Here is a 24,893-nt window from a genome sequence, read left to right as displayed (position 1 = left end):
AGTGCCAAGTAGGGCTGGTTTCATAGTACCCAGTGGCTCCTGCAATCTGCCATCCAGAAGAGGGGCAGTTGAGTTTTGTTTTCCAGAGAAAAGGGCCGTGGTTTGTGTTTGGGGCCTATGGCTGAGAGTGACCGGCTGGCCCCTGAAAATCCACGATAGGAAGGATGGTTCCCAGATCCAAGGTGGCAGCAGTGCCATGTTGTTCTGGTGTGATAGTCCCAAGTGGCTCCTGCAATCTGCCATCCAGAAGCGGGGCAGCTGAGTTTTGTTTGCCAGAGAAAAAGGCTTTGGTTTGTATTTGGGGGCCTGTGGCTGGGAGTGTTCGGCTGGCTCCTGACAACCCACAATACGCAGGATGGTTCCCAGACCCAAGGTGGCACCAGTGCCAAGTCGGGCTGTTTTTATAGTACCAAGTGCGTCCTGCAATTTGCCATCCAGAAGAGGGGCAGTTGAGTTTTGTTTGCCAGAGAATAGCGCCGTTGTTTGTGTTTGGGGGCTTGTGGCTGGTAGTGGCCGACTGGCTCCTTAGAATCTGTGTTACGCAGCATGGTTCCCAGACCCAAGGTGGCACCAGTGCCAAGTTGGGCTGGTTTGATAGTACCAAGTGGCTCCTGCAATCTGCCATCCAGAAGCGGGGCAGCTTACTTTTGTTTGCCAGGGAAACGGGCCGAGGTTTGTGACTGGGGACCTATGGCTGGGAGTGACCGGCTGGCTCCTGAAAATCTACAATAGGCAGGATGGTTACCAGACCCATGGTGGCACCAGTGCCAAGTTGGGCTGGTTTGATAGTACCAAGTGGCTCCGGCAATCTGCCATCAAAAAGTTGGCAGGCGAGTTTTGTTTTCCAGGGAAAAGCGCCATTGTTTGTATTTGGGGGCCTGTGGCTGGGAGTGGCCGGCTGGCTCCTTTGAACCCACGATACGCAGGATGGTTCCCAGACCCAAGGTGGCACCAGTGCCAAGTCGGGCTGGTTTGATACTACCAAGTGCGTCCTGCAATCTGCCATCCAGAAGCGGGGCAGCTTACTTTTGTTTGCCAGGGAAACGGGCCGTGGGTTTTGATTGGGGGCATATAGCTGAGAGTGGCCGGCTGGCTCCTGAAAATCCACGCTAGGCAGCATGGTTCCCAGATGCAAGGTGGCACCAGTGCCAAGTCGGGCTGGTTTGATGGTGCAAAGTGGCTCCTGCAATCTGCCATCCAGAAGCGGGGCAGCTGATTTTTGTTTGCCAGAGAAAAATTCCGTGGATTGTTTTTGGGGGCATATTGCTGGAAGTGGCCGGCTGGCTCCTTAAAATGCTCGATACGCATGATGGTTCCCAGGCCCAAGGTGTCACCACTACCAAGTCGGCCTGCGGTTTTAGTATCAAGTTCATCCTGCAATTTGCCATCCAGAAGAGGGGCAGTTGAGTTTTGTTTGCCAGAGAAACGGGCCGAGGTTTCTGTTTGGGGACATATGGCTGAGAGTGGCCGGCTGGCCCCTGAATATCCACGATACACAGCATGGTTCCCAGATCCAAGGTGGCACCAGTGCCAAGTCGGGCTGGTTTGATAGTACCAAGTGTCTCCTGCAATCTGCCATCCAGAAGCAGGGCAGCTTACTTTTGTTTGCCAGAGAAATAGGCCTAGGTTTTTGTTTGGGGGCCTGTGGCTAGGAGTGGCCGGCTGGCTCCTAAGAATCCACGATACGCAGGATGTTTCCCAGACCCAAGGTGGCACCAGTGCCAAGTCGGGCTGGTTTGATAGTACCAAGTGGCTCCTGCAAACTCCATCAAAAAGTTGGCAGGCGTGTTTTGTTTTCCAGGGAACAGCGCCGTTGATTTTGTTTGGGGGCCTGTGGCTGGGAGTGGCCGGCTGGCTCCTTAGAATCCACGATACGCAGGATGGTTCCCAGACCCAAGGTGGCACCAGTGCCAAGTCGGGCTGGTTTGATTACACCAAGTGGCTCCTGCAATCTGCCATCCAGAAGTGAGGCAGCTAAGTTTTGTTTGCGAGAAAAAAGGGCCGTGGTTTTTGTTGGGGGCCTGTGGCTGGGAGTAGCCGGCTGGCTCCTTAAAATCCACGATAGGCAGGATGGTTCCCAGACCCAAGGTGGCACCAGTGCCAAGTCGGGCTGGTTTGATAGTACCAAGTGGCTCCTGCAATGTGCCATCCAGAAGCGGGGCAGCTGAGTTTTGTTTGCCAGAGAAAAAGGCTGTGGTTTGTGTTTGGGGGCCTGTGGCTGGCAGTGGCCGGCTGGCTCCTGAAAATCCACGATACGCAGCATGGTTCCCAGACCCAAGGTGGCACCAGTGCCAAGTGGGGCTCGTTTGACAGTGTCAAGTGCCTCCTGCAATCTCCCATCCAGAAGCGGGGCGGCTGAGTTTTTTTTGCCAGGGAAACGGACCTTTGTTTTTGATTGGGCTCTGTGGCCGAGAGTGGTCGGCTGTCTCCTGACAATCCACAATACGCAGGATGGTTCCCAGACCCAAGGTGGCACCAGTGCCAAGTCGGGCTGGTTTGATAGTACCAAGTGTCTCCTGCAATCTGCCATCCAGAAGCGGGGCAGCTGAGTTTTGTTTGCCAGAGAAAAGGGCCGTGGGTTGTGTTTGGGGGCATATGGCTGGGAGTGGCCACCTGGCTCCTTAAAATGCACGATACGCCGCATGGTAACCAGACGCAAGGTGGCACCAGTGCCAAGTCAGGCTGTTTTTGTAGTACCCAGTGGCTCCTGCAATTTGCCATCCAGAAGCGGGGCAGTTGAATTTTGTTTGCTAGAGAAAAGGGCTGTGGTTTGTGTTTGGGGGCCTATGGCTGAGAGTGGCCGGCTGGCCCCTGAAAATCAACGATAGGCAGGATGGTTCCCAGATCCAAGGTGGCACCAGTGCCAAGTAAGGCTGGTTGTATGGTTCAAAGTGACTCCTGCAATCTGCCATCCAGAAGCGGGACAGCTGAGTTTTTTTTGCCAGAGAAAAGGTCCATGGTTTCTTTTTGGGGCATACGGCTGGGAATTGCCGGCTGGCTCCTTAAAATGCTCGATACGCAGGATGGTTCCCAGAGCCAAGGTGGCACCACTGCCAAGTCGGGCTCTTTTTGTAGTACCAAGTGCGTCCTGCAATTTGCCATCCAGAAGAGGGGCAGTTGAGTTTTGTTTGCCAGAGAAAAGGGCCGAGGTTTGTGTTTGGGGGCATATGGCTGGGAATGACCGGCTGGCCCCTGAAAATCCACGATACGCCGGATGGTTCCCAGATCCAAGGTGGTACCATTACCAAGTCGGGCTGGTTTGATAGTCCCAAGTGGCTCCTGCAAACTGCCATCCAGAAGCGGGGCAGCTTACTTTTGTTTGCCAGGGAAATGGGCCGTTGTTTGTGTTTGGGTGCCTGTGGCTGGGAGTGTTCGGCTGGTTCCTGAATATGTACGATACGCAGGATTGTTCCCAGATCCAAGGTGGCAGCAGTGCCATGTTGTGCTGGTGTGATAGTCCCAAGTGGCTCCTGCAATTTGCCATCCAGAAGTGGGGCAGCTGATTTTTGTTTGCCAGAGAAAAGGTCCGTGGTTTGTTTTTGGGGGCATATGGCTGAGAGTGGCCGGCTGGCCCCTGAAAATCCACGATACACAGGATGGTTCCCAGATCCAAGGTGGCACCTGTGCCAAGTCGGGCTGATTTGATAGTACTAAGTAGCTCCTGCAATCTGCCATGCAGAAGCGGGGCAGCTTACTTTTGTTTGCCAGGGAAACGGGCCGAGGTTTGTGTTTGGGGGCCTATGGCTGAGAGTGACCGGCTGGCTCCTGAAAATCCATGATACGCAGCATGGTTCCCAGACCCAAGGTGGCACCAGTGCCAAGTGGGGCTGGTTTCACAGTGTCAAGTGCCTCCTGCAATCTCCCATCCAGAAGCGGGGCAGCTGAGTTTTGTTTGCCTGTGAAACGGGCCGTTGTTTTTAATTGGGGTCTGTGGCCGAGAGTGTTCGGCTGGCTCCTGACAACCCACAATACGCAGGATGGTTCCCAGACCCAAGGTGGCACCAGTGCCAAGTCGGGCTGTTTTTATAGTACCAAGTGCGTCCTGCAATTTGCCATCCAGAAGAGGGGCAGTTGAGTTTTGTTTGCCAGAGAATAGCGCCGTTGTTTGTGTTTGGGGGCTTGTGGCTGGTAGTGGCCGACTGGCTCCTTAGAATCTGTGTTACGCAGCATGGTTCCCAGACCCAAGGTGGCACCAGTGCCAAGTTGGGCTGGTTTGATAGTACCAAGTGGCTCCTGCAATCTGCCATCCAGAAGCGGGGCAGCTTACTTTTGTTTGCCAGGGAAACGGGCCGAGGTTTGTGACTGGGGACCTATGGCTGGGAGTGACCGGCTGGCTCCTGAAAATCTACAATAGGCAGGATGGTTACCAGACCCATGGTGGCACCAGTGCCAAGTTGGGCTGGTTTGATAGTAACAAGTGGCTCCGGCAATCTGCCATCAAAAAGTTGGCAGGCGAGTTTTGTTTTCCAGGGAAAAGCGCCATTGTTTGTATTTGGGGGCCTGTGGCTGGGAGTGGCCGGCTGGCTCCTTTGAACCCACGATACGCAGGATGGTTCCCAGACCCAAGGTGGCACCAGTGCCAAGTCGGGCTGGTTTGATACTACCAAGTGCGTCCTGCAATCTGCCATCCAGAAGCGGGGCAGCTTACTTTTGTTTGCCAGGGAAACGGGCCGTGGGTTTTGATTGGGGGCATATAGCTGAGAGTGGCCGGCTGGCTCCTGAAAATCCACGCTAGGCAGCATGGTTCCCAGATGCAAGGTGGCACCAGTGCCAAGTCGGGCTGGTTTGATGGTGCAAAGTGGCTCCTGCAATCTGCCATCCAGAAGCGGGGCAGCTGATTTTTGTTTGCCAGAGAAAAATTCCGTGGATTGTTTTTGGGGGCATATTGCTGGGAGTGGCCGGCTGGCTCCTTAAAATGCTCGATACGCATGATGGTTCCCAGGCCCAAGGTGTCACCACTACCAAGTCGGCCTGCGGTTTTAGTATCAAGTTCATCCTGCAATTTGCCATCCAGAAGAGGGGCAGTTGAGTTTTGTTTGCCAGAGAAACGGGCCGAGGTTTCTGTTTGGGGACATATGGCTGAGAGTGGCCGGCTGGCCCCTGAATATCCACGATACACAGCATGGTTCCCAGATCCAAGGTGGCACCAGTGCCATGTGGGGCTGGTTTCACAGTGTCAAGTGCCTCCTGCAATCTCCCATCCAGAAGCGGGGCAGCTGAGTTTTGTTTGCCTGTGAAACGGGCCGTTGTTTTTAATTGGGGTCTGTGGCCGAGAGTGTTCGGCTGGCTCCTGACAACCCACAATACGCAGGATGGTTCCCAGACCCAAGGTGGCACCAGTGCCAAGTCGGGCTGTTTTTATAGTACCAAGTGCGTCCTGCAATTTGCCATCCAGAAGAGGGGCAGTTGAGTTTTGTTTGCCAGAGAATAGCGCCGTTGTTTGTGTTTGGGGGCTTGTGGCTGGGAGTGGCCGACTGGCTCCTTAGAATCTGTGTTACGCAGCATGGTTCCCAGACCCAAGGTGGCACCAGTGCCAAGTTGGGCTGGTTTGATAGTACCAAGTGGCTCCTGCAATCTGCCATCCAGAAGCGGGGCAGCTTACTTTTGTTTGCCAGGGAAACGGGCCGAGGTTTGTGACTGGGGACCTATGGCTGGGAGTGACCGGCTGGCTCCTGAAAAGCTACAATAGGCAGGATGGTTACCAGACCCATGGTGGCAGCAGTGCCAAGTTGGGCTGATTTGATAGTACCAAGTGGCTCCTGCAATCTGCCATCAAAAAGTTGGCAGGCGAGTTTTGTTTTCCAGGGAAAAGCGCCATTGTTTGTATTTGGGGGCCTGTGGCTGGGAGTGGCCGGCTGGCTCCTTTGAACCCACGATACGCAGGATGGTTCCCAGACCCAAGGTGGCACCAGTGCCAAGTCGGGCTGGTTTGATACTACCAAGTGCGTCCTGCAATCTGCCATCCAGAAGCGGGGCAGCTTAATTTTGTTTGCCAGGGAAACGGGCCGTGGGTTTTGTTTGGGGGCATATAGCTGAGAGTGGCCGGCTGGCTCCTGAAAATCCACGCTAGGCAGCATGGTTCCCAGATGCAAGGTGGCACCAGTGCCAAGTCGGGCTGGTTTGATGGTGCAAAGTGGCTCCTGCAATCTGCCATCCAGAAGCGGGGCAGCTGATTTTTGTTTGCCAGAGAAAAATTCCGTGGATTGTTTTTGGGGGCATATTGCTGGGAGTGGCCGGCTGGCTCCTTAAAATGCTCGATACGCATGATGGTTCCCAGGCCCAAGGTGTCACCACTACCAAGTCGGCCTGCGGTTTTAGTATCAAGTTCATCCTGCAATTTGCCATCCAGAAGAGGGGCAGTTGAGTTTTGTTTGCCAGAGAAACGGGCCGAGGTTTCTGTTTGGGGACATATGGATGAGAGTGGCCAGCTGGCCCCTGAATATCCACGATACACAGCATGGTTCCCAGATCCAAGGTGGCACCAGTGCCAAGTCGGGCTGGTTTGATAGTACCAAGTGTCTCCTGCAATCTGCCATCCAGAAGCAGGGCAGCTTACTTTTGTTTGCCAGAGAAATAGGCCTAGGTTTTTGTTTGGGGGTCTGTGGCTAGGAGTGGCCGGCTGGCTCCTAAGAATCCACGATACGCAGGATGTTTACCAGACCCAAGGTGGCACCAGTGCCAAGTCGGGCTGGTTTGATAGTACCAAGTGGCTCCTGCAAACTCCATCAAAAAGTTGGCAGGCGTGTTTTGTTTTCCAGGGAACAGCGCCGTTGATTTTGTTTGGGGGCCTGTGGCTGGGAGTGGCCGGCTGGCTCCTTAGAATCCACGATACGCAGGATGGTTCCCAGACCCAAGGTGGCACCAGTGCCAAGTCGGGCTGGTTTGATTACACCAAGTGGCTCCTGCAATCTGCCATCCAGAAGTGAGGCAGCTAAGTTTTGTTTGCGAGAAAAAAGGGCCGTGGTTTTTGTTGGGGGCCTGTGGCTGGGAGTAGCCGGCTGGCTCCTTAAAATCCACGATAGGCAGGATGGTTCCCAGACCCAAGGTGGCACCAGTGCCAAGTCGGGCTGGTTTGATAGTACCAAGTGGCTCCTGCAATCTGCCATCCAGAAGCGGGGCAGCTGAGTTTTGTTTGCCAGAGGAAAAGGCTGTGGTTTGTGTTTGGGGGCCTGTGGCTGGCAGTGGCCGGCTGGCTCCTGAAAATCCACGATACGCAGCATGGTTCCCAGACCCAAGGTGGCACCAGTGCCAAGTGGGGCTCGTTTGACAGTGTCAAGTGCCTCCTGCAATCTCCCATCCAGAAGCGGGGCAGCTGAGTTTTTTTTGCCAGGGAAACGGACCTTTGTTTTTGATTGGGCTCTGTGGCCGAGAGTGGTCGGCTGTCTCCTGACAATCCACAATACGCAGGATGGTTCCCAGACCCAAGGTGGCACCAGTGCCAAGTCGGGCTGGTTTGATAGTACCAAGTGTCTCCTGCAATCTGCCATCCAGAAGCGGGGCAGCTGAGTTTTGTTTGCCAGAGAAAAGGGCCGTGGGTTGTGTTTGGGGGCATATGGCTGGGAGTGGCCACCTGGCTCCTTAAAATGCACGATACGCCGCATGGTAACCAGACGCAAGGTGGCACCAGTGCCAAGTCAGGCTGTTTTTGTAGTACCCAGTGGCTCCTGCAATTTGCCATCCAGAAGCGGGGCAGTTGAATTTTGTTTGCTAGAGAAAAGGGCTGTGGTTTGTGTTTGGGGGCCTATGGCTGAGAGTGGCCGGCTGGCCCCTGAAAATCAACGATAGGCAGGATGGTTCCCAGATCCAAGGTGGCACCAGTGCCAAGTAAGGCTGGTTGTATGGTTCAAAGTGACTCCTGCAATCTGCCATCCAGAAGCGGGACAGCTGAGTTTTTTTTGCCAGAGAAAATGTCCATGGTCTCTTTTTGGGGCATACGGCTGGGAATTGCCGGCTGGCTCCTTAAAATGCTCGATACGCAGGATGGTTCCCAGAGCCAAGGTGGCACCACTGCCAAGTCGGGCTCTTTTTGTAGTACCAAGTGCGTCCTGCAATTTGCCATCCAGAAGAGGGGCAGTTGAGTTTTGTTTGCCAGAGGAAAGGGCCGAGGTTTGTGTTTGGGGGCATATGGCTGGGAATGACCGGCTGGCCCCTGAAAATCCACGATAGGAAGGATGGTTCCCAGATCCAAGGTGGTACCATTACCAAGTCGGGCTGGTTTGATAGTCCCAAGTGGCTCCTGCAAACTGCCATCCAGAAGCGGGGCAGCTGAGTTTTGTTTGCCAGGGAAATGGGCCGTTGTTTGTGTTTGGGGGCCTGTGGCTGGGAGTGTTCGGCTGGTTCCTGAATATGTACGATACGCAGGATTGTTCCCAGATCCAAGGTGGCAGCAGTGCCATGTTGTGCTGGTGTGATAGTCCCAAGTGGCTCCTGCAATCTGCCATCCAGATGTGGGGCAGCTGATTTTTGTTTGCCAGAGAAAAGGTCCGTGGTTTGTTTTTGGGGGCATATGGCTGAGAGTGGCCGGCTGGCCCCTGAAAATCCACGATACACAGGATGGTTCCCAGATCCAAGGTGGCACCTGTGCCAAGTCGGGCTGATTTGATAGTACTAAGTAGCTCCTGCAATCTGCCATGCAGAAGCGGGGCAGCTTACTTTTGTTTGCCAGGGAAACGGGCCGAGGTTTGTGTTTGGGGGCCTATGGCTGAGAGTGACCGGCTGGCTCCTGAAAATCCATGATACGCAGCATGGTTCCCAGACCCAAGGTGGCACCAGTGCCAAGTGGGGCTGGTTTCACAGTGTCAAGTGCCTCCTGCAATCTCCCATCCAGAAGCGGGGCAGCTGAGTTTTGTTTGCCTGTGAAACGGGCCGTTGTTTTTAATTGGGGTCTGTGGCCGAGAGTGTTCGGCTGGCTCCTGACAACCCACAATACGCAGGATGGTTCCCAGACCCAAGGTGGCACCAGTGCCAAGTCGGGCTGTTTTTATAGTACCAAGTGCGTCCTGCAATTTGCCATCCAGAAGAGGGGCAGTTGAGTTTTGTTTGCCAGAGAATAGCGCCGTTGTTTGTGTTTGGGGGCTTGTGGCTGGGAGTGGCCGACTGGCTCCTTAGAATCTGTGTTACGCAGCATGGTTCCCAGACCCAAGGTGGCACCAGTGCCAAGTTGGGCTGGTTTGATAGTACCAAGTGGCTCCTGCAATCTGCCATCCAGAAGCGGGGCAGCTTACTTTTGTTTGCCAGGGAAACGGGCCGAGGTTTGTGACTGGGGACCTATGGCTGGGAGTGACCGGCTGGCTCCTGAAAAGCTACAATAGGCAGGATGGTTACCAGACCCATGGTGGCAGCAGTGCCAAGTTGGGCTGATTTGATAGTACCAAGTGGCTCCTGCAATCTGCCATCAAAAAGTTGGCAGGCGAGTTTTGTTTTCCAGGGAAAAGCGCCATTGTTTGTATTTGGGGGCCTGTGGCTGGGAGTGGCCGGCTGGCTCCTTTGAACCCACGATACGCAGGATGGTTCCCAGACCCAAGGTGGCACCAGTGCCAAGTCGGGCTGGTTTGATACTACCAAGTGCGTCCTGCAATCTGCCATCCAGAAGCGGGGCAGCTTAATTTTGTTTGCCAGGGAAACGGGCCGTGGGTTTTGTTTGGGGGCATATAGCTGAGAGTGGCCGGCTGGCTCCTGAAAATCCACGCTAGGCAGCATGGTTCCCAGATGCAAGGTGGCACCAGTGCCAAGTCGGGCTGGTTTGATGGTGCAAAGTGGCTCCTGCAATCTGCCATCCAGAAGCGGGGCAGCTGATTTTTGTTTGCCAGAGAAAAATTCCGTGGATTGTTTTTGGGGGCATATTGCTGGGAGTGGCCGGCTGGCTCCTTAAAATGCTCGATACGCATGATGGTTCCCAGGCCCAAGGTGTCACCACTACCAAGTCGGCCTGCGGTTTTAGTATCAAGTTCATCCTGCAATTTGCCATCCAGAAGAGGGGCAGTTGAGTTTTGTTTGCCAGAGAAACGGGCCGAGGTTTCTGTTTGGGGACATATGGCTGAGAGTGGCCAGCTGGCCCCTGAATATCCACGATACACAGCATGGTTCCCAGATCCAAGGTGGCACCAGTGCCAAGTCGGGCTGGTTTGATAGTACCAAGTGTCTCCTGCAATCTGCCATCCAGAAGCAGGGCAGCTTACTTTTGTTTGCCAGAGAAATAGGCCTAGGTTTTTGTTTGGGGGTCTGTGGCTAGGAGTGGCCGGCTGGCTCCTAAGAATCCACGATACGCAGGATGTTTCCCAGACCCAAGGTGGCACCAGTGCCAAGTCGGGCTGGTTTGATAGTACCAAGTGGCTCCTGCAAACTCCATCAAAAAGTTGGCAGGCGTGTTTTGTTTTCCAGGGAACAGCGCCGTTGATTTTGTTTGGGGGCCTGTGGCTGGGAGTGGCCGGCTGGCTCCTTAGAATCCACGATACGCAGGATGGTTCCCAGACCCAAGGTGGCACCAGTGCCAAGTCGGGCTGGTTTGATTACACCAAGTGGCTCCTGCAATCTGCCATCCAGAAGTGAGGCAGCTAAGTTTTGTTTGCGAGAAAAAAGGGCCGTGGTTTTTGTTGGGGGCCTGTGGCTGGGAGTAGCCGGCTGGCTCCTTAAAATCCACGATAGGCAGGATGGTTCCCAGACCCAAGGTGGCACCAGTGCCAAGTCGGGCTGGTTTGATAGTACCAAGTGGCTCCTGCAATCTGCCATCCAGAAGCGGGGCAGCTGAGTTTTGTTTGCCAGAGGAAAAGGCTGTGGTTTGTGTTTGGGGGCCTGTGGCTGGCAGTGGCCGGCTGGCTCCTGAAAATCCACGATACGCAGCATGGTTCCCAGACCCAAGGTGGCACCAGTGCCAAGTGGGGCTCGTTTGACAGTGTCAAGTGCCTCCTGCAATCTCCCATCCAGAAGCGGGGCAGCTGAGTTTTTTTTGCCAGGGAAACGGACCTTTGTTTTTGATTGGGCTCTGTGGCCGAGAGTGGTCGGCTGTCTCCGGACAATCCACAATACGCAGGATGGTTCCCAGACCCAAGGTGGCACCAGTGCCAAGTCGGGCTGGTTTGATAGTACCAAGTGTCTCCTGCAATCTGCCATCCAGAAGCGGGGCAGCTGAGTTTTGTTTGCCAGAGAAAAGGGCCGTGGGTTGTGTTTGGGGGCATATGGCTGGGAGTGGCCACCTGGCTCCTTAAAATGCACGATACGCCGCATGGTAACCAGACGCAAGGTGGCACCAGTGCCAAGTCAGGCTGTTTTTGTAGTACCCAGTGGCTCCTGCAATTTGCCATCCAGAAGCGGGGCAGTTGAATTTTGTTTGCTAGAGAAAAGGGCTGTGGTTTGTGTTTGGGGGCCTATGGCTGAGAGTGGCCGGCTGGCCCCTGAAAATCAACGATAGGCAGGATGGTTCCCAGATCCAAGGTGGCACCAGTGCCAAGTAAGGCTGGTTGTATGTTTCAAAGTGACTCCTGCAATCTGCCATCCAGAAGCGGGACAGCTGAGTTTTTTTTGCCAGAGAAAATGTCCATGGTCTCTTTTTGGGGCATACGGCTGGGAATTGCCGGCTGGCTCCTTAAAATGCTCGATACGCAGGATGGTTCCCAGAGCCAAGGTGGCACCACTGCCAAGTCGGGCTCTTTTTGTAGTACCAAGTGCGTCCTGCAATTTGCCATCCAGAAGAGGGGCAGTTGAGTTTTGTTTGCCAGAGGAAAGGGCCGATGTTTGTGTTTGGGGGCATATGGCTGGGAATGACCGGCTGGCCCCTGAAAATCCACGATAGGAAGGATGGTTCCCAGATCCAAGGTGGTACCATTACCAAGTCGGGCTGGTTTGATAGTCCCAAGTGGCTCCTGCAAACTGCCATCCAGAAGCGGGGCAGCTGAGTTTTGTTTGCCAGGGAAATGGGCCGTTGTTTGTGTTTGGGGGCCTGTGGCTGGGAGTGTTCGGCTGGTTCCTGAATATGTACGATACGCAGGATTGTTCCCAGATCCAAGGTGGCAGCAGTGCCATGTTGTGCTGGTGTGATAGTCCCAAGTGGCTCCTGCAATCTGCCATCCAGATGTGGGGCAGCTGATTTTTGTTTGCCAGAGAAAAGGTCCGTGGTTTGTTTTTGGGGGCATATGGCTGAGAGTGGCCGGCTGGCCCCTGAAAATCCACGATACACAGGATGGTTCCCAGATCCAAGGTGGCACCTGTGCCAAGTCGGGCTGATTTGATAGTACTAAGTAGCTCCTGCAATCTGCCATGCAGAAGCGGGGCAGCTTACTTTTGTTTGCCAGGGAAACGGGCCGAGGTTTGTGTTTGGGGGCCTATGGCTGAGAGTGACCGGCTGGCTCCTGAAAATCCATGATACGCAGCATGGTTCCCAGACCCAAGGTGGCACCAGTGCCAAGTGGGGCTGGTTTCACAGTGTCAAGTGCCTCCTGCAATCTCCCATCCAGAAGCGGGGCAGCTGAGTTTTGTTTGCCTGTGAAACGGGCCGTTGTTTTTAATTGGGGTCTGTGGCCGAGAGTGTTCGGCTGGCTCCTGACAACCCACAATACGCAGGATGGTTCCCAGACCCAAGGTGGCACCAGTGCCAAGTCGGGCTGTTTTTATAGTACCAAGTGCGTCCTGCAATTTGCCATCCAGAAGAGGGGCAGTTGAGTTTTGTTTGCCAGAGAATAGCGCCGTTGTTTGTGTTTGGGGGCTTGTGGCTGGGAGTGGCCGACTGGCTCCTTAGAATCTGTGTTACGCAGCATGGTTCCCAGACCCAAGGTGGCACCAGTGCCAAGTTGGGCTGGTTTGATAGTACCAAGTGGCTCCTGCAATCTGCCATCCAGAAGCGGGGCAGCTTACTTTTGTTTGCCAGGGAAACGGGCCGAGGTTTGTGACTGGGGACCTATGGCTGGGAGTGACCGGCTGGCTCCTGAAAAGCTACAATAGGCAGGATGGTTACCAGACCCATGGTGGCAGCAGTGCCAAGTTGGGCTGATTTGATAGTACCAAGTGGCTCCTGCAATCTGCCATCAAAAAGTTGGCAGGCGAGTTTTGTTTTCCAGGGAAAAGCGCCATTGTTTGTATTTGGGGGCCTGTGGCTGGGAGTGGCCGGCTGGCTCCTTTGAACCCACGATACGCAGGATGGTTCCCAGACCCAAGGTGGCACCAGTGCCAAGTCGGGCTGGTTTGATACTACCAAGTGCGTCCTGCAATCTGCCATCCAGAAGCGGGGCAGCTTAATTTTGTTTGCCAGGGAAACGGGCCGTGGGTTTTGTTTGGGGGCATATAGCTGAGAGTGGCCGGCTGGCTCCTGAAAATCCACGCTAGGCAGCATGGTTCCCAGATGCAAGGTGGCACCAGTGCCAAGTCGGGCTGGTTTGATGGTGCAAAGTGGCTCCTGCAATCTGCCATCCAGAAGCGGGGCAGCTGATTTTTGTTTGCCAGAGAAAAATTCCGTGGATTGTTTTTGGGGGCATATTGCTGGGAGTGGCCGGCTGGCTCCTTAAAATGCTCGATACGCATGATGGTTCCCAGGCCCAAGGTGTCACCACTACCAAGTCGGCCTGCGGTTTTAGTATCAAGTTCATCCTGCAATTTGCCATCCAGAAGAGGGGCAGTTGAGTTTTGTTTGCCAGAGAAACGGGCCGAGGTTTCTGTTTGGGGACATATGGCTGAGAGTGGCCAGCTGGCCCCTGAATATCCACGATACACAGCATGGTTCCCAGATCCAAGGTGGCACCAGTGCCAAGTCGGGCTGGTTTGATAGTACCAAGTGTCTCCTGCAATCTGCCATCCAGAAGCAGGGCAGCTTACTTTTGTTTGCCAGAGAAATAGGCCTAGGTTTTTGTTTGGGGGTCTGTGGCTAGGAGTGGCCGGCTGGCTCCTAAGAATCCACGATACGCAGGATGTTTCCCAGACCCAAGTTGGCACCAGTGCCAAGTCGGGCTGGTTTGATAGTACCAAGTGGCTCCTGCAAACTCCATCAAAAAGTTGGCAGGCGTGTTTTGTTTTCCAGGGAACAGCGCCGTTGATTTTGTTTGGGGGCCTGTGGCTGGGAGTGGCCGGCTGGCTCCTTAGAATCCACGATACGCAGGATGGTTCCCAGACCCAAGGTGGCACCAGTGCCAAGTCGGGCTGGTTTGATTACACCAAGTGGCTCCTGCAATCTGCCATCCAGAAGTGAGGCAGCTAAGTTTTGTTTGCGAGAAAAAAGGGCCGTGGTTTTTGTTGGGGGCCTGTGGCTGGGAGTAGCCGGCTGGCTCCTTAAAATCCACGATAGGCAGGATGGTTCCCAGACCCAAGGTGGCACCAGTGCCAAGTCGGGCTGGTTTGATAGTACCAAGTGGCTCCTGCAATCTGCCATCCAGAAGCGGGGCAGCTGAGTTTTGTTTGCCAGAGGAAAAGGCTGTGGTTTGTGTTTGGGGGCCTGTGGCTGGCAGTGGCCGGCTGGCTCCTGAAAATCCACGATACGCAGCATGGTTCCCAGACCCAAGGTGGCACCAGTGCCAAGTGGGGCTCGTTTGACAGTGTCAAGTGCCTCCTGCAATCTCCCATCCAGAAGCGGGGCAGCTGAGTTTTTTTTGCCAGGGAAACGGACCTTTGTTTTTGATTGGGCTCTGTGGCCGAGAGTGGTCGGCTGTCTCCGGACAATCCACAATACGCAGGATGGTTCCCAGACCCAAGGTGGCACCAGTGCCAAGTCGGGCTGGTTTGATAGTACCAAGTGTCTCCTGCAATCTGCCATCCAGAAGCGGGGCAGCTGAGTTTTGTTTGCCAGAGAAAAGGGCCGTGGGTTGTGTTTGGGGGCATATGGCTGGGAGTGGCCACCTGGCTCCTTAAAATGCACGATACGCCGCATGGTAACCAGACGCAAGGTGGCACCAGTGCCAAGTCAGGCTGTTTTTGTAGTACCCAGTGGCTCCTGCAATTTGCCATCCAGAAGCGGGGCAGTTGAATTTTGTTTGCTAGAGAAAAGGGCTGTGGTTTGTGTTTGGGGGCCTATGGCTGAGAGTGGCCGGCTGGCCCCTGAAAATCAACGATAGGCAGGATGGTTCCCAGATCCAAGGTGGCACCAGTGCCAAGTAAGGCTGGTTGTATGGTTCAAAGTGACTCCTGCAATCTGCCATCCAGAAGCGGGACAGCTGAGTTTTTTTTGCCAGAGAAAATGTCCATGGTCTCTTTTTGGGGCATACGGCTGGGAATTGCCGGCTGGCTCCTTAAAATGCTCGATACGCAGGATGGTTCCCAGAGCCAAGGTGGCACCACTGCCAAGTCGGGCTCTTTTTGTAGTACCAAGTGCGTCCTGCAATTTGCCATCCAGAAGAGGGGCAGTTGAGTTTTGTTTGCCAGAGAAAAGGGCCGAGGTTTGTGTTTGGGGGCATATGGCTGGGAATGACCGGCTGGCCCCTGAAAATCCACGATACGCCGGATGGTTCCCAGATCCAAGGTGGTACCATTACCAAGTCGGGCTGGTTTGATAGTCCCAAGTGGCTCCTGCAAACTGCCATCCAGAAGCGGGGCAGCTTACTTTTGTTTGCCAGGGAAATGGGCCGTTGTTTGTGTTTGGGGGCCTGTGGCTGGGAGTGTTCGGCTGGTTCCTGAATATGTACGATACGCAGGATTGTTCCCAGATCCAAGGTGGCAGCAGTGCCATGTTGTGCTGGTGTGATAGTCCCAAGTGGCTCCTGCAATCTGCCATCCAGAAGTGGGGCAGCTGATTTTTGTTTGCCAGAGAAAAGGTCCGTGGTTTGTTTTTGGGGGCATATGGCTGAGAGTGGCCGGCTGGCCCCTGAAAATCCACGATACACAGGATGGTTCCCAGATCCAAGGTGGCACCTGTGCCAAGTCGGGCTGATTTGATAGTACTAAGTAGCTCCTGCAATCTGCCATGCAGAAGCGGGGCAGCTTACTTTTGTTTGCCAGGGAAACGGGCCGAGGTTTGTGTTTGGGGGCCTATGGCTGAGAGTGACCGGCTGGCTCCTGAAAAGCTACAATAGGCAGGATGGTGACCAGACCCATGGTGGCACCAGTGCCAAGTTGGGCTGGTTTGATAGTACCAAGTGGTTCCTGCAATCTGCCATCCAGAAGCAGGGCAGCTGAGTTTTGTTTGCCAGAGAAAAGGGCCTTGGTTTGTGTTTGGGGGCATATGGCTGGGTGTGGCCAGCTGGCTCCTTAAAATGCACGATATGCAACATGGCTCCCAGACCCAAGGTGGCACCAGTGCCAAGTTGGGCTGGTTTGATAGTACCAAGTGGCTCCTGCAATCTTCCATGATCACGTGGAGAAATACTTTCTGGTTTCAGCCTCATGCTCTTTCTTCTCTCCCTCAACTTCTCTATCACCTCTCATCTGGTTCACATGCGCTGTCTTCAAGGTCCACAGGCTACTTTTCACAGAATCTTCTGGCCTGATGAAGTAAGAATGATGAATAGAACAGAGCTGGGATCTATTTTCCAGTTTGGATAAAATGCATTCTGCACACAAATCCAAGGAGAACGGGCTGCCCCGATGCCCAGAAAATCTTTCACTCCTGCTAGTGTTCTACGTCAACCGCAACTTAGTCTGAAAGAAAAGCTTTTTCTCTGAGAGCATCTGAGAGGTTTGCATGAAGCACTGATATCTGACATATGCAATTTTGAATAGGAGAGGAAAAAGAAAATGGCAAGGAGTTTTTAATTTTAGTGGTTTCAATTTTAATTTCCGTGCACTTTTTCAAAACTTGTCAGCTCAAATGCCCATCAACATCTTTTAGTCATCTGTAAGTCAGTATTCATATAAAATGTGCTTCAAATCCAAAGAATTTCAAATTTGCACTCCAAGCTTCTATGCCTAGATTTATGATTTCCTACACATATTAGATGAAAGGAAGGCCTTTTTTACTGTGGGAGTGCTGGAACACTGGAACAGGTTGCCCAGAGAAGTTGTGGGTGTCCCATCCCTGAAAGTATTCAAGGTCACCTTGGACGGGGCTTGGAGCAGCAACAAAGGAGAAGCTTGATGGTAGAGAAACAAAGTTGGACTATAGAAGAAACTCGGATTGAAGTATAGGATCAAGTTTTCTCTCAGCTCTTGGGGTAAATTCAAAGTTGTACAAAATGACATTTATCTGTGCTATTCACTACTGTAACAGAAAGTTTCATGAAAACTGTACAGAAGATAGTAAATTTTAAAAGAGATAAGAATTACAGCATAAAATCCATGGGATAGGTTACAACATGAGACACTCTCTAATTGAAAATCTCTGTGTTTCAGCACTTCATCAGGGTAAGATTTCATGAAGTGCCAAAGAAGGCGGCAAAATATCATTCGGGACATTATTTACTGGAATTCAGCCTGGCCATTAGTAGGAACTGCCTTTGAACATATCATGTAGATATACCACACACACTTTCCCTTCACTGAAAAATTACTGTTTACAACAAATAAGCAATTGACGATCAAAATTGATTGAAAGCATCTTAAACATGTCAAGTATTTCATTGTAGATGATCTGTGATCCAAATGCTTCTTCCACCTTCGAGTGGGACAGAAGAATTCTTCCATATCATGATGGTTTAAAATTGTATCAACCAATGTTTTCTGCTGAAAAGATATCATCTATTTTTTTCTATTTTTGGAAGAAAATATTCCTAGACATACAACAGGTGAGAACTAAGTAATTTTAAAGAAACAAATGAAATGAAAATATTCTGTAAATAGAATGAAATGAAAAGCTGTGTTTTAAATAGGAGCTAAATATTAAACAGAATTTTTGTACCAGGCATTTGAATTACTGCACCAGCTCTTTTGCCCATCAAGAGAGGCATTTCAGTCTTTTCCAAGGTGTTCATGATCTGCTATGCTGATCTCTGTGTGTGCCTAGGTGTGTGTGGAGGGGGGGGCATATGAAGGGGAGTGTGTATGTTTGCTTTACAATTGTTGTGGCAGATTCATGCCTCAGCTCCACATTTTGTTTTAAAAAGGTCACACCGAGTGGATATGAAGTTTACTATCAACAAGAGATCGATTCCCAAATCATCCATTTGACTCTCCCTTATAAATCATGTGCTTTGTTGCATATTTTATCAAATATACTTTCAAGCCAGATGGAGGAAGGAGGATGTGGGAATCCCTCCACCATCTTGCAACTTTTATGTAAGTAGGTTTTCAAGAAAATCATCATTTCTCTTTTAAATATGTCTGGAACAGGCATGATGGTAGTGTCAACCTGTTGGAGTTTTTGTTGCTGGAAGAAGTTGTACAAAAGGATTGGTTTTTACATTGACCAGTTACTGAATCAAGCGCAGGAATACATTGGAAATTTAGCTGGGGGTTCCTTTTCCCAGCAGACTACTTCTAGAACGAGCTTGTACACTGAAGCTGACTCTTTTGCTCTCTTTTTGTTTCTTTCCTATTTTCTTGGCTTCTTTGCCACTATCTAGACAATTTTGGAACTTTGTTCCCAACTAAAATGGTTTCAATAGTCTGATTGTGATCATACATTTTTACAAGGAATTTTTAAAATCTTTCCTCGAGTCCAGAAAGTCAAGGACTTAGATCTTTTTCTTCCCTTATCAATATTGCCATGAAATTGATAAATAAAGACCAACTCTTTATTTTTGTTTTTAACCCACGTAGATAATTCCCATCCATTAATCCATTTTGTGGACCAATAGCTGCCATTCTGATGGAAGCTGTCACTTCTTAACAATAGGCATTCTGTGACTATGTTGACAGCACTTTGGGTGAAGATCCTAACTGGTCTTAGATATACATAGGGAGAAATTTGCTCAGCCAGTGTCAGTCTTAAGCATGCGTATCAGAAGATCTTTCTAGAGCTGGGAATTTTCCCATGAAAGGGATTCAGTTAGGGAAGAGACACTTGTGCCAGAGTTTTACATTCTTCTTGAACACTGCTTAAGGAACTTAGATGCCATGTCCATTTGGATCTCTGTCTGCACAGAACTTTGTCATGCCAGTGCTTTGAAATGCATCTTGAAGAGAATTCACTAGCACAGAATGAAAGAGAGTGGAAGGGGTTGGTGGGGCTAACCAGGCCCAACCCCCCTGCCTAAACCAGGATACCTAGAGCCTCTTGCCCAGGATTCTATCTGGGTGTACTTTTAATGTCTTCAAAGATCCAGGCTCCACAATCTTTCTGGGCAGTCTGTGCCGTGGTTCAGTCACCCTGACAGTAAAGAAACATTTACTGATGTTCAAAGGCAATCTCCTGTATTTCAGTGTGTGCCCACTGCCTCTTGTCTTTACCCTCAGCATCACTGAAAAGACACTGATTCCCTCCCCTTTGCACTATTGCTTCCATATGTATGTGTGATGCCATGTAGAGGTATGTCAAAAACCTCCCTGAAGCCCAGGCAGATAATATTCCCTTCATCTACCAGTCAAGTTGATTCATCAGAGGAGTTTAAAGTGATGTTCAGCATGAAATTCCCCTGAAAAATCATGCTAACTACATTATTTGGTCATCTGTCATGTGCCTGGCAAGGATTTCCAGGAAGAGCTGCTTCATCAACTTCCTGGGGATAAAAAAGAGGCTGGCTGGTTTGTACTATGGCGAGTCCTCTTAATTGCCTTTTTTGAAGATGGGTGTCATTTGCTAACAACCACTCTTTAGCCTCTCTTGTCGTCTACATCTTAGCAAAACGCTTTTCCACTATGTCTGGCTAGGAAAAACTGTGCCAGCACAGAAAACATCTCCCATCGTGTTCTAGAAGTTGCACGGATGTCTGCCAAGTGTTTGGCAGGAAGAAAAGAAAAGTTGTCCAAAACAGCTTCCAATCGAATGTTCCTGTGATTGGAAAAGTCAGGAGAGTGCAAAGGTACTGTTTTCTATCAGTTGGCAAGGTGCGCACACAATCCCAGTGTTGTACAGCTTGCTTCTTCACCTTCCCGAAGCTGCCGCTCTCGCCGGCTGCCGGAGCCCAAGAAGCGGCTTCTTCGCGCAAAGACGATTGTGCCGCTCACAGTGCTCTCCTTAGCGCGGCTTCTGCCGAAAGACGCCCGGCAGCGGCTCTTACCTCCGGAGAGCACCCTACCTTCGTCTTTAGCTCCTCTTCTCATCTACACCTCGGCAAAAAGCTTCTCCACTATGTCTGGCTAGGAAAAACTGTGCCAGCACAGAAAACATCTCCCATCGTGTTCTAGAAGTTGCACGGATGTCTGCCAAGTGTTTGGCAGGAAGAAAAGAAAAGTTGTCCAAAACAGCTTCCAATCGAATGTTCCTGTGATTGGAAAAGTCAGGAGAGTGCAAAGGTACTGTTTTCTATCAGTTGGCAAGGTGCGCACACAATCCCAGTGTTGTACAGCTTGCTTCTTCACCTTCCCGAAGCTGCCGCTCTCGCCGGCTGCCGGAGCCCAAGAAGCGGCTTCTTCGCGCAAAGACGATTGTGCCGCTCACAGTGCTCTCCTTAGCGCGGCTTCTGCCGAAAGACGCCCGGCAGCGGCTCTTACCTCCGGAGAGCACCCTACCTTCGTCTTTAGCTCCTCTTCTCATCTACACCTCGGCAAAAAGCTTCTCCACTATGTCTGGCTAGGAAAAACTGTGCCAGCACAGAAAACATCTCCCATCGTGTTCTAGAAGTTGCACGGATGTCTGCCAAGTGTTTGGCAGGAAGAAAAGAAAAGTTGTCCAAAACAGCTTCCAATCGAATGTTCCTGTGATTGGAAAAGTCAGGAGAGTGCAAAGGTACTGTTTTCTATCAGTTGGCAAGGTGCGCACACAATCCCAGTGTTGTACAGCTTGCTTCTTCACCTTCCCGAAGCTGCCGCTCTCGCCGGCTGCCGGAGCCCAAGAAGCGGCTTCTTCGCGCAAAGACGATTGTGCCGCTCACAGTGCTCTCCTTAGCGCGGCTTCTGCCGAAAGACGCCCGGCAGCGGCTCTTACCTCCGGAGAGCATCCTACCTTCGTCTTTAGCTCCTCTTCTCATCTACACCTCGGCAAAAAGCTTTTCCACTATGTCTGGCTAGGAAAAACTGTGCCAGCACAGAAAACATCTCCCATCGTGTTCTAGAAGTTGCACGGATGTCTGCCAAGGGTTTGGCAGGAAGAAAAGAAAAGTTGTCCAAAACAGCTTCCAATCGAATGTTCCTGTGATTGGAAAAGTCAGGAGAGTGCAAAGATACTGTTTTCTATCAGTTGGCAAGGTGCGCACACAATCCCAGTGTTGTACAGCTTGCTTCTTCACCTTCCCGAAGCTGCCGCTCTCGCCGGCTGCCGGAGCCCAAGAAGCGGCTTCTTCGCGCAAAGACGATTGTGCCGCTCACAGTGCTCTCCTTAGCGCGGCTTCTGCCGAAAGACGCCCGGCAGCGGCTCTTACCTCCGGAGAGCATCCTACCTTCGTCTTTCGCGTCTTTTGTAGTCTACATCTTAGCAAAACGCTTTTCCACTATGTCTGGCTAGGAAAAACTGTGCCAGCACAGAAAACATCTCCCATCGTGTTCTAGAAGTTGCACGGATGTCTGCCAAGTGTTTGGCAGGAAGAAAAGAAAAGTTGTCCAAAACAGCTTCCAATCGAATGTTCCTGTGATTGGAAAAGTCAGGAGAGTGCAAAGGTACTGTTTTCTATCAGTTGGCAAGGTGCGCACACAATCCCAGTGTTGTACAGCTTGCTTCTTCACCTTCCCGAAGCTGCCGCTCTCGCCGGCTGCCGGAGCCCAAGAAGCGGCTTCTTCGCGCAAAGACGATTGTGCCGTTCACAGTGCTCTCCTTAGCGCGGCTTCTGCCGAAAGACGCCCGGCAGCGGCTCTTACCTCCGGAGAGCATCCTACCTTCGTCTTTCGCGTCTTTTGTAGTCTACATCTTAGCAAAACGCTTTTCCACTATGTCTGGCTAGGAAAACCCGTGCCAGCACAGAAAACATCTCCCATCGTGTTCTAGAAGTTGCACGGATGTCTGCCAAGTGTTTGGCAGGAAGAAAAGAAAAGTTGTCCAAAACAGCTTCCAATCGAATGTTCATGTGATTGGAAAAGTCAGGAGAGTGCAAAGGTACTGTTTTCTATCAGTTGGCAAGGTGCGCACACAATCCCAGTGTTGTACAGCTTGCTTCTTCATCTTCCCGAAGCTGCCACTCTCAGGAGGTAAGAGCCGCTGCCGGGCGTCTTTCGGCAGAAGCCGCGCTAAGGAGAGCACTGTGAGCGGCACAATCGTCTTTGCGCGAAGAAGCCGCTTCTTCGGCTCCGGCAGCCGGCGAGAGCGGCAGCTTCGGGAAGGTGAAGAAGCAAGCTGTACAACACTGGGATTGTGTGCGCACCTTGCCAACTGATAGAAAACAGTACCTTTGCACTCTCCTGACTTTTCCAATCACAGGAACATTCGATTGGAAGCTGTTTTGGACAACTTTTCTTTTCTTCCTGCCAAACACTTGGCAGACATCCGTGCAACTTCTAGAACACGATGGGAGATGTTTTCTGTGCTGGCACAGTTTTTCCTAGCCAGACATAGTGGAAAAGCGTTTTGCTAAGATGTAGACTACAAAAGACGAGAAAGACGAAGGTAGGATGCTCTCCGGAGGTAAGAGCCGCTGCCGGGCGTCTTTCGGCAGAAGCCGCGCTAAGGAGAGCACTGTGAGCGGCACAATCGTCTTTGCGCGAAGAAGCCGATTCATCGGCTCCGGCAGTCGGCGAGAGCGGCAGCTTCGGGAAGGTGAAGAAGCAAGCTGTACAACACTGGGATTGTGTGCGCACCTTGCCAACTGATAGAAAACAGTACCTTTGCACTCTCCTGACTTTTCCAATCACAGGAACATTCGATTGGAAGCTGTTTTGGACAACTTTTCTTTTCTTCCTGCCAAACACTTGGCAGACATCCGTGCAACTTCTAGAACACGATGGGAGATGTTTTCTGTGCTGGCACAGTTTTTCCTAGCCAGACATAGTGGAAAAGCGTTTTGCTAAGATGTAGACTACAAAAGACGCGAAAGACGAAGGTAGGATGCTCTCCGGAGGTAAGAGCCGCTGCCGGGCGTCTTTCGGCAGAAGCCGCGCTAAGGAGAGCCCTGTGAGCGGCACAATCGTCTTTGCGCGAAGAAGCCGCTTCTTGGGCTCCGGCAGCCGGCGAGAGCGGCAGCTTCGGGAAGGTGAAGAAGCAAGCTGTACAACACTGGGATTGTGTGCGCACCTTGCCAACTGATAGAAAACAGTACCTTTGCACTCTCCTGACTTTTCCAATCACAGGAACATTCGATTGGAAGCTGTTTTGGACAACTTTTCTTTTCTTCCTGCCAAACACTTGGCAGACATCCGTGCAACTTCTAGAACACGATGGGAGATGTTTTCTGTGCTGGCACAGTTTTTCCTAGCCAGACATAGTGGAAAAGCGTTTTGCTAAGATGTAGACTACAAAAGACGCGAAAGACGAAGGTAGGATGCTCTCCGGAGGTAAGAGCCGCTGCCGGGCGTCTTTCGGCAGAAGCCGCGCTAAGGAGAGCACTGTGAGCGGCACAATCGTCTTTGCGCGAAGAAGCCGCTTCTTGGGCTCCGGCAGCCGGCGAGAGCGGCAGCTTCGGGAAGGTGAAGAAGCAAGCTGTACAACACTGGGATTGTGTGCGCACCTTGCCAACTGATAGAAAACAGTACCTTTGCACTCTCCTGACTTTTCCAATCACAGGAACATTCGATTGGAAGCTGTTTTGGACAACTTTTCTTTTCTTCCTGCCAAACACTTGGCAGACATCCGTGCAACTTCTAGAACACGATGGGAGATGTTTTCTGTGCTGGCACAGTTTTTCCTAGCCAGACATAGTGGAGAAGCTTTTTGCCGAGGTGTAGATGAGAAGAGGAGCTAAAGACGAAGGTAGGGTGCTCTCCGGAGGTAAGAGCCGCTGCCGGGCGTCTTTCGGCAGAAGCCGCGCTAAGGAGAGCACTGTGAGCGGCACAATCGTCTTTGCGCGAAGAAGCCGCTTCTTGGGCTCCGGCAGCCGGCGAGAGCGGCAGCTTCGGGAAGGTGAAGAAGCAAGCTGTACAACACTGGGATTGTGTGCGCACCTTGCCAACTGATAGAAAACAGTACCTTTGCACTCTCCTGACTTTTCCAATCACAGGAACATTCGATTGGAAGCTGTTTTGGACAACTTTTCTTTTCTTCCTGCCAAACACTTGGCAGACATCCGTGCAACTTCTAGAACACGATGGGAGATGTTTTCTGTGCTGGCACAGTTTTTCCTAGCCAGACATAGTGGAAAAGCGTTTTGCTAAGATGTAGACGACAAGAGAGGCTAAAGAGTGGATGTTAGCAAATGACACCCATCTTCAAAAAAGGCAATTAAGAGGACTCGCCATAGTACAAACCAGCCAGCCTCTTTTTTATCCCCAGGAAGTTGATGAAGCAGCTCTTCCTGGAAATCCTTGCCAGGCACATGACAGATGACCAAATAATGTAGTTAGCATGATTTTTCAGGGGAATTTCATGCTGAACATCACTTTAAACTCCTCTGATGAATCAACTTGACTGGTAGATGAAGGGAATATTATCTGCCTGGGCTTCAGGGAGGTTTTTGACGTACCTCTACATGGCATCACACATACATATGGAAGCAATAGTGCAAAGGGGAGGGAATCAGTGTCTTTTCAGTGATGCTGAGGGAAAAGACAAGAGGCAGTGGGCACACACTGAAATACAGGAGATTGCCTTTGAACATCAGTAAATGTTTCTTTACTGTCAGGGTGACTGAACCACGGCACAGACTGCCCAGAAAGATTGTGGAGCCTGGATCTTTGAAGACATTAAAAGTACACCCAGATAGAATCCTGGGCAAGAGGCTCTAGGTATCCTGGTTTAGGCAGGGGGGTTGGGCCTGGTTAGCCCCACCAACCCCTTCCACTCTCTTTCATTCTGTGCTAGTGAATTCTCTTCAAGATGCATTTCAAAGCACTGGCATGACAAAGTTCTGTGCAGACAGAGATCCAAATGG

Source organism: Melospiza melodia, chromosome 3 (assembly GCF_035770615.1).
Source record: "Melospiza melodia melodia isolate bMelMel2 chromosome 3, bMelMel2.pri, whole genome shotgun sequence".
Lineage (NCBI taxonomy): Eukaryota > Metazoa > Chordata > Aves > Passeriformes > Passerellidae > Melospiza > Melospiza melodia.
Note: the sequence above shows the minus strand (reverse complement) of the source record.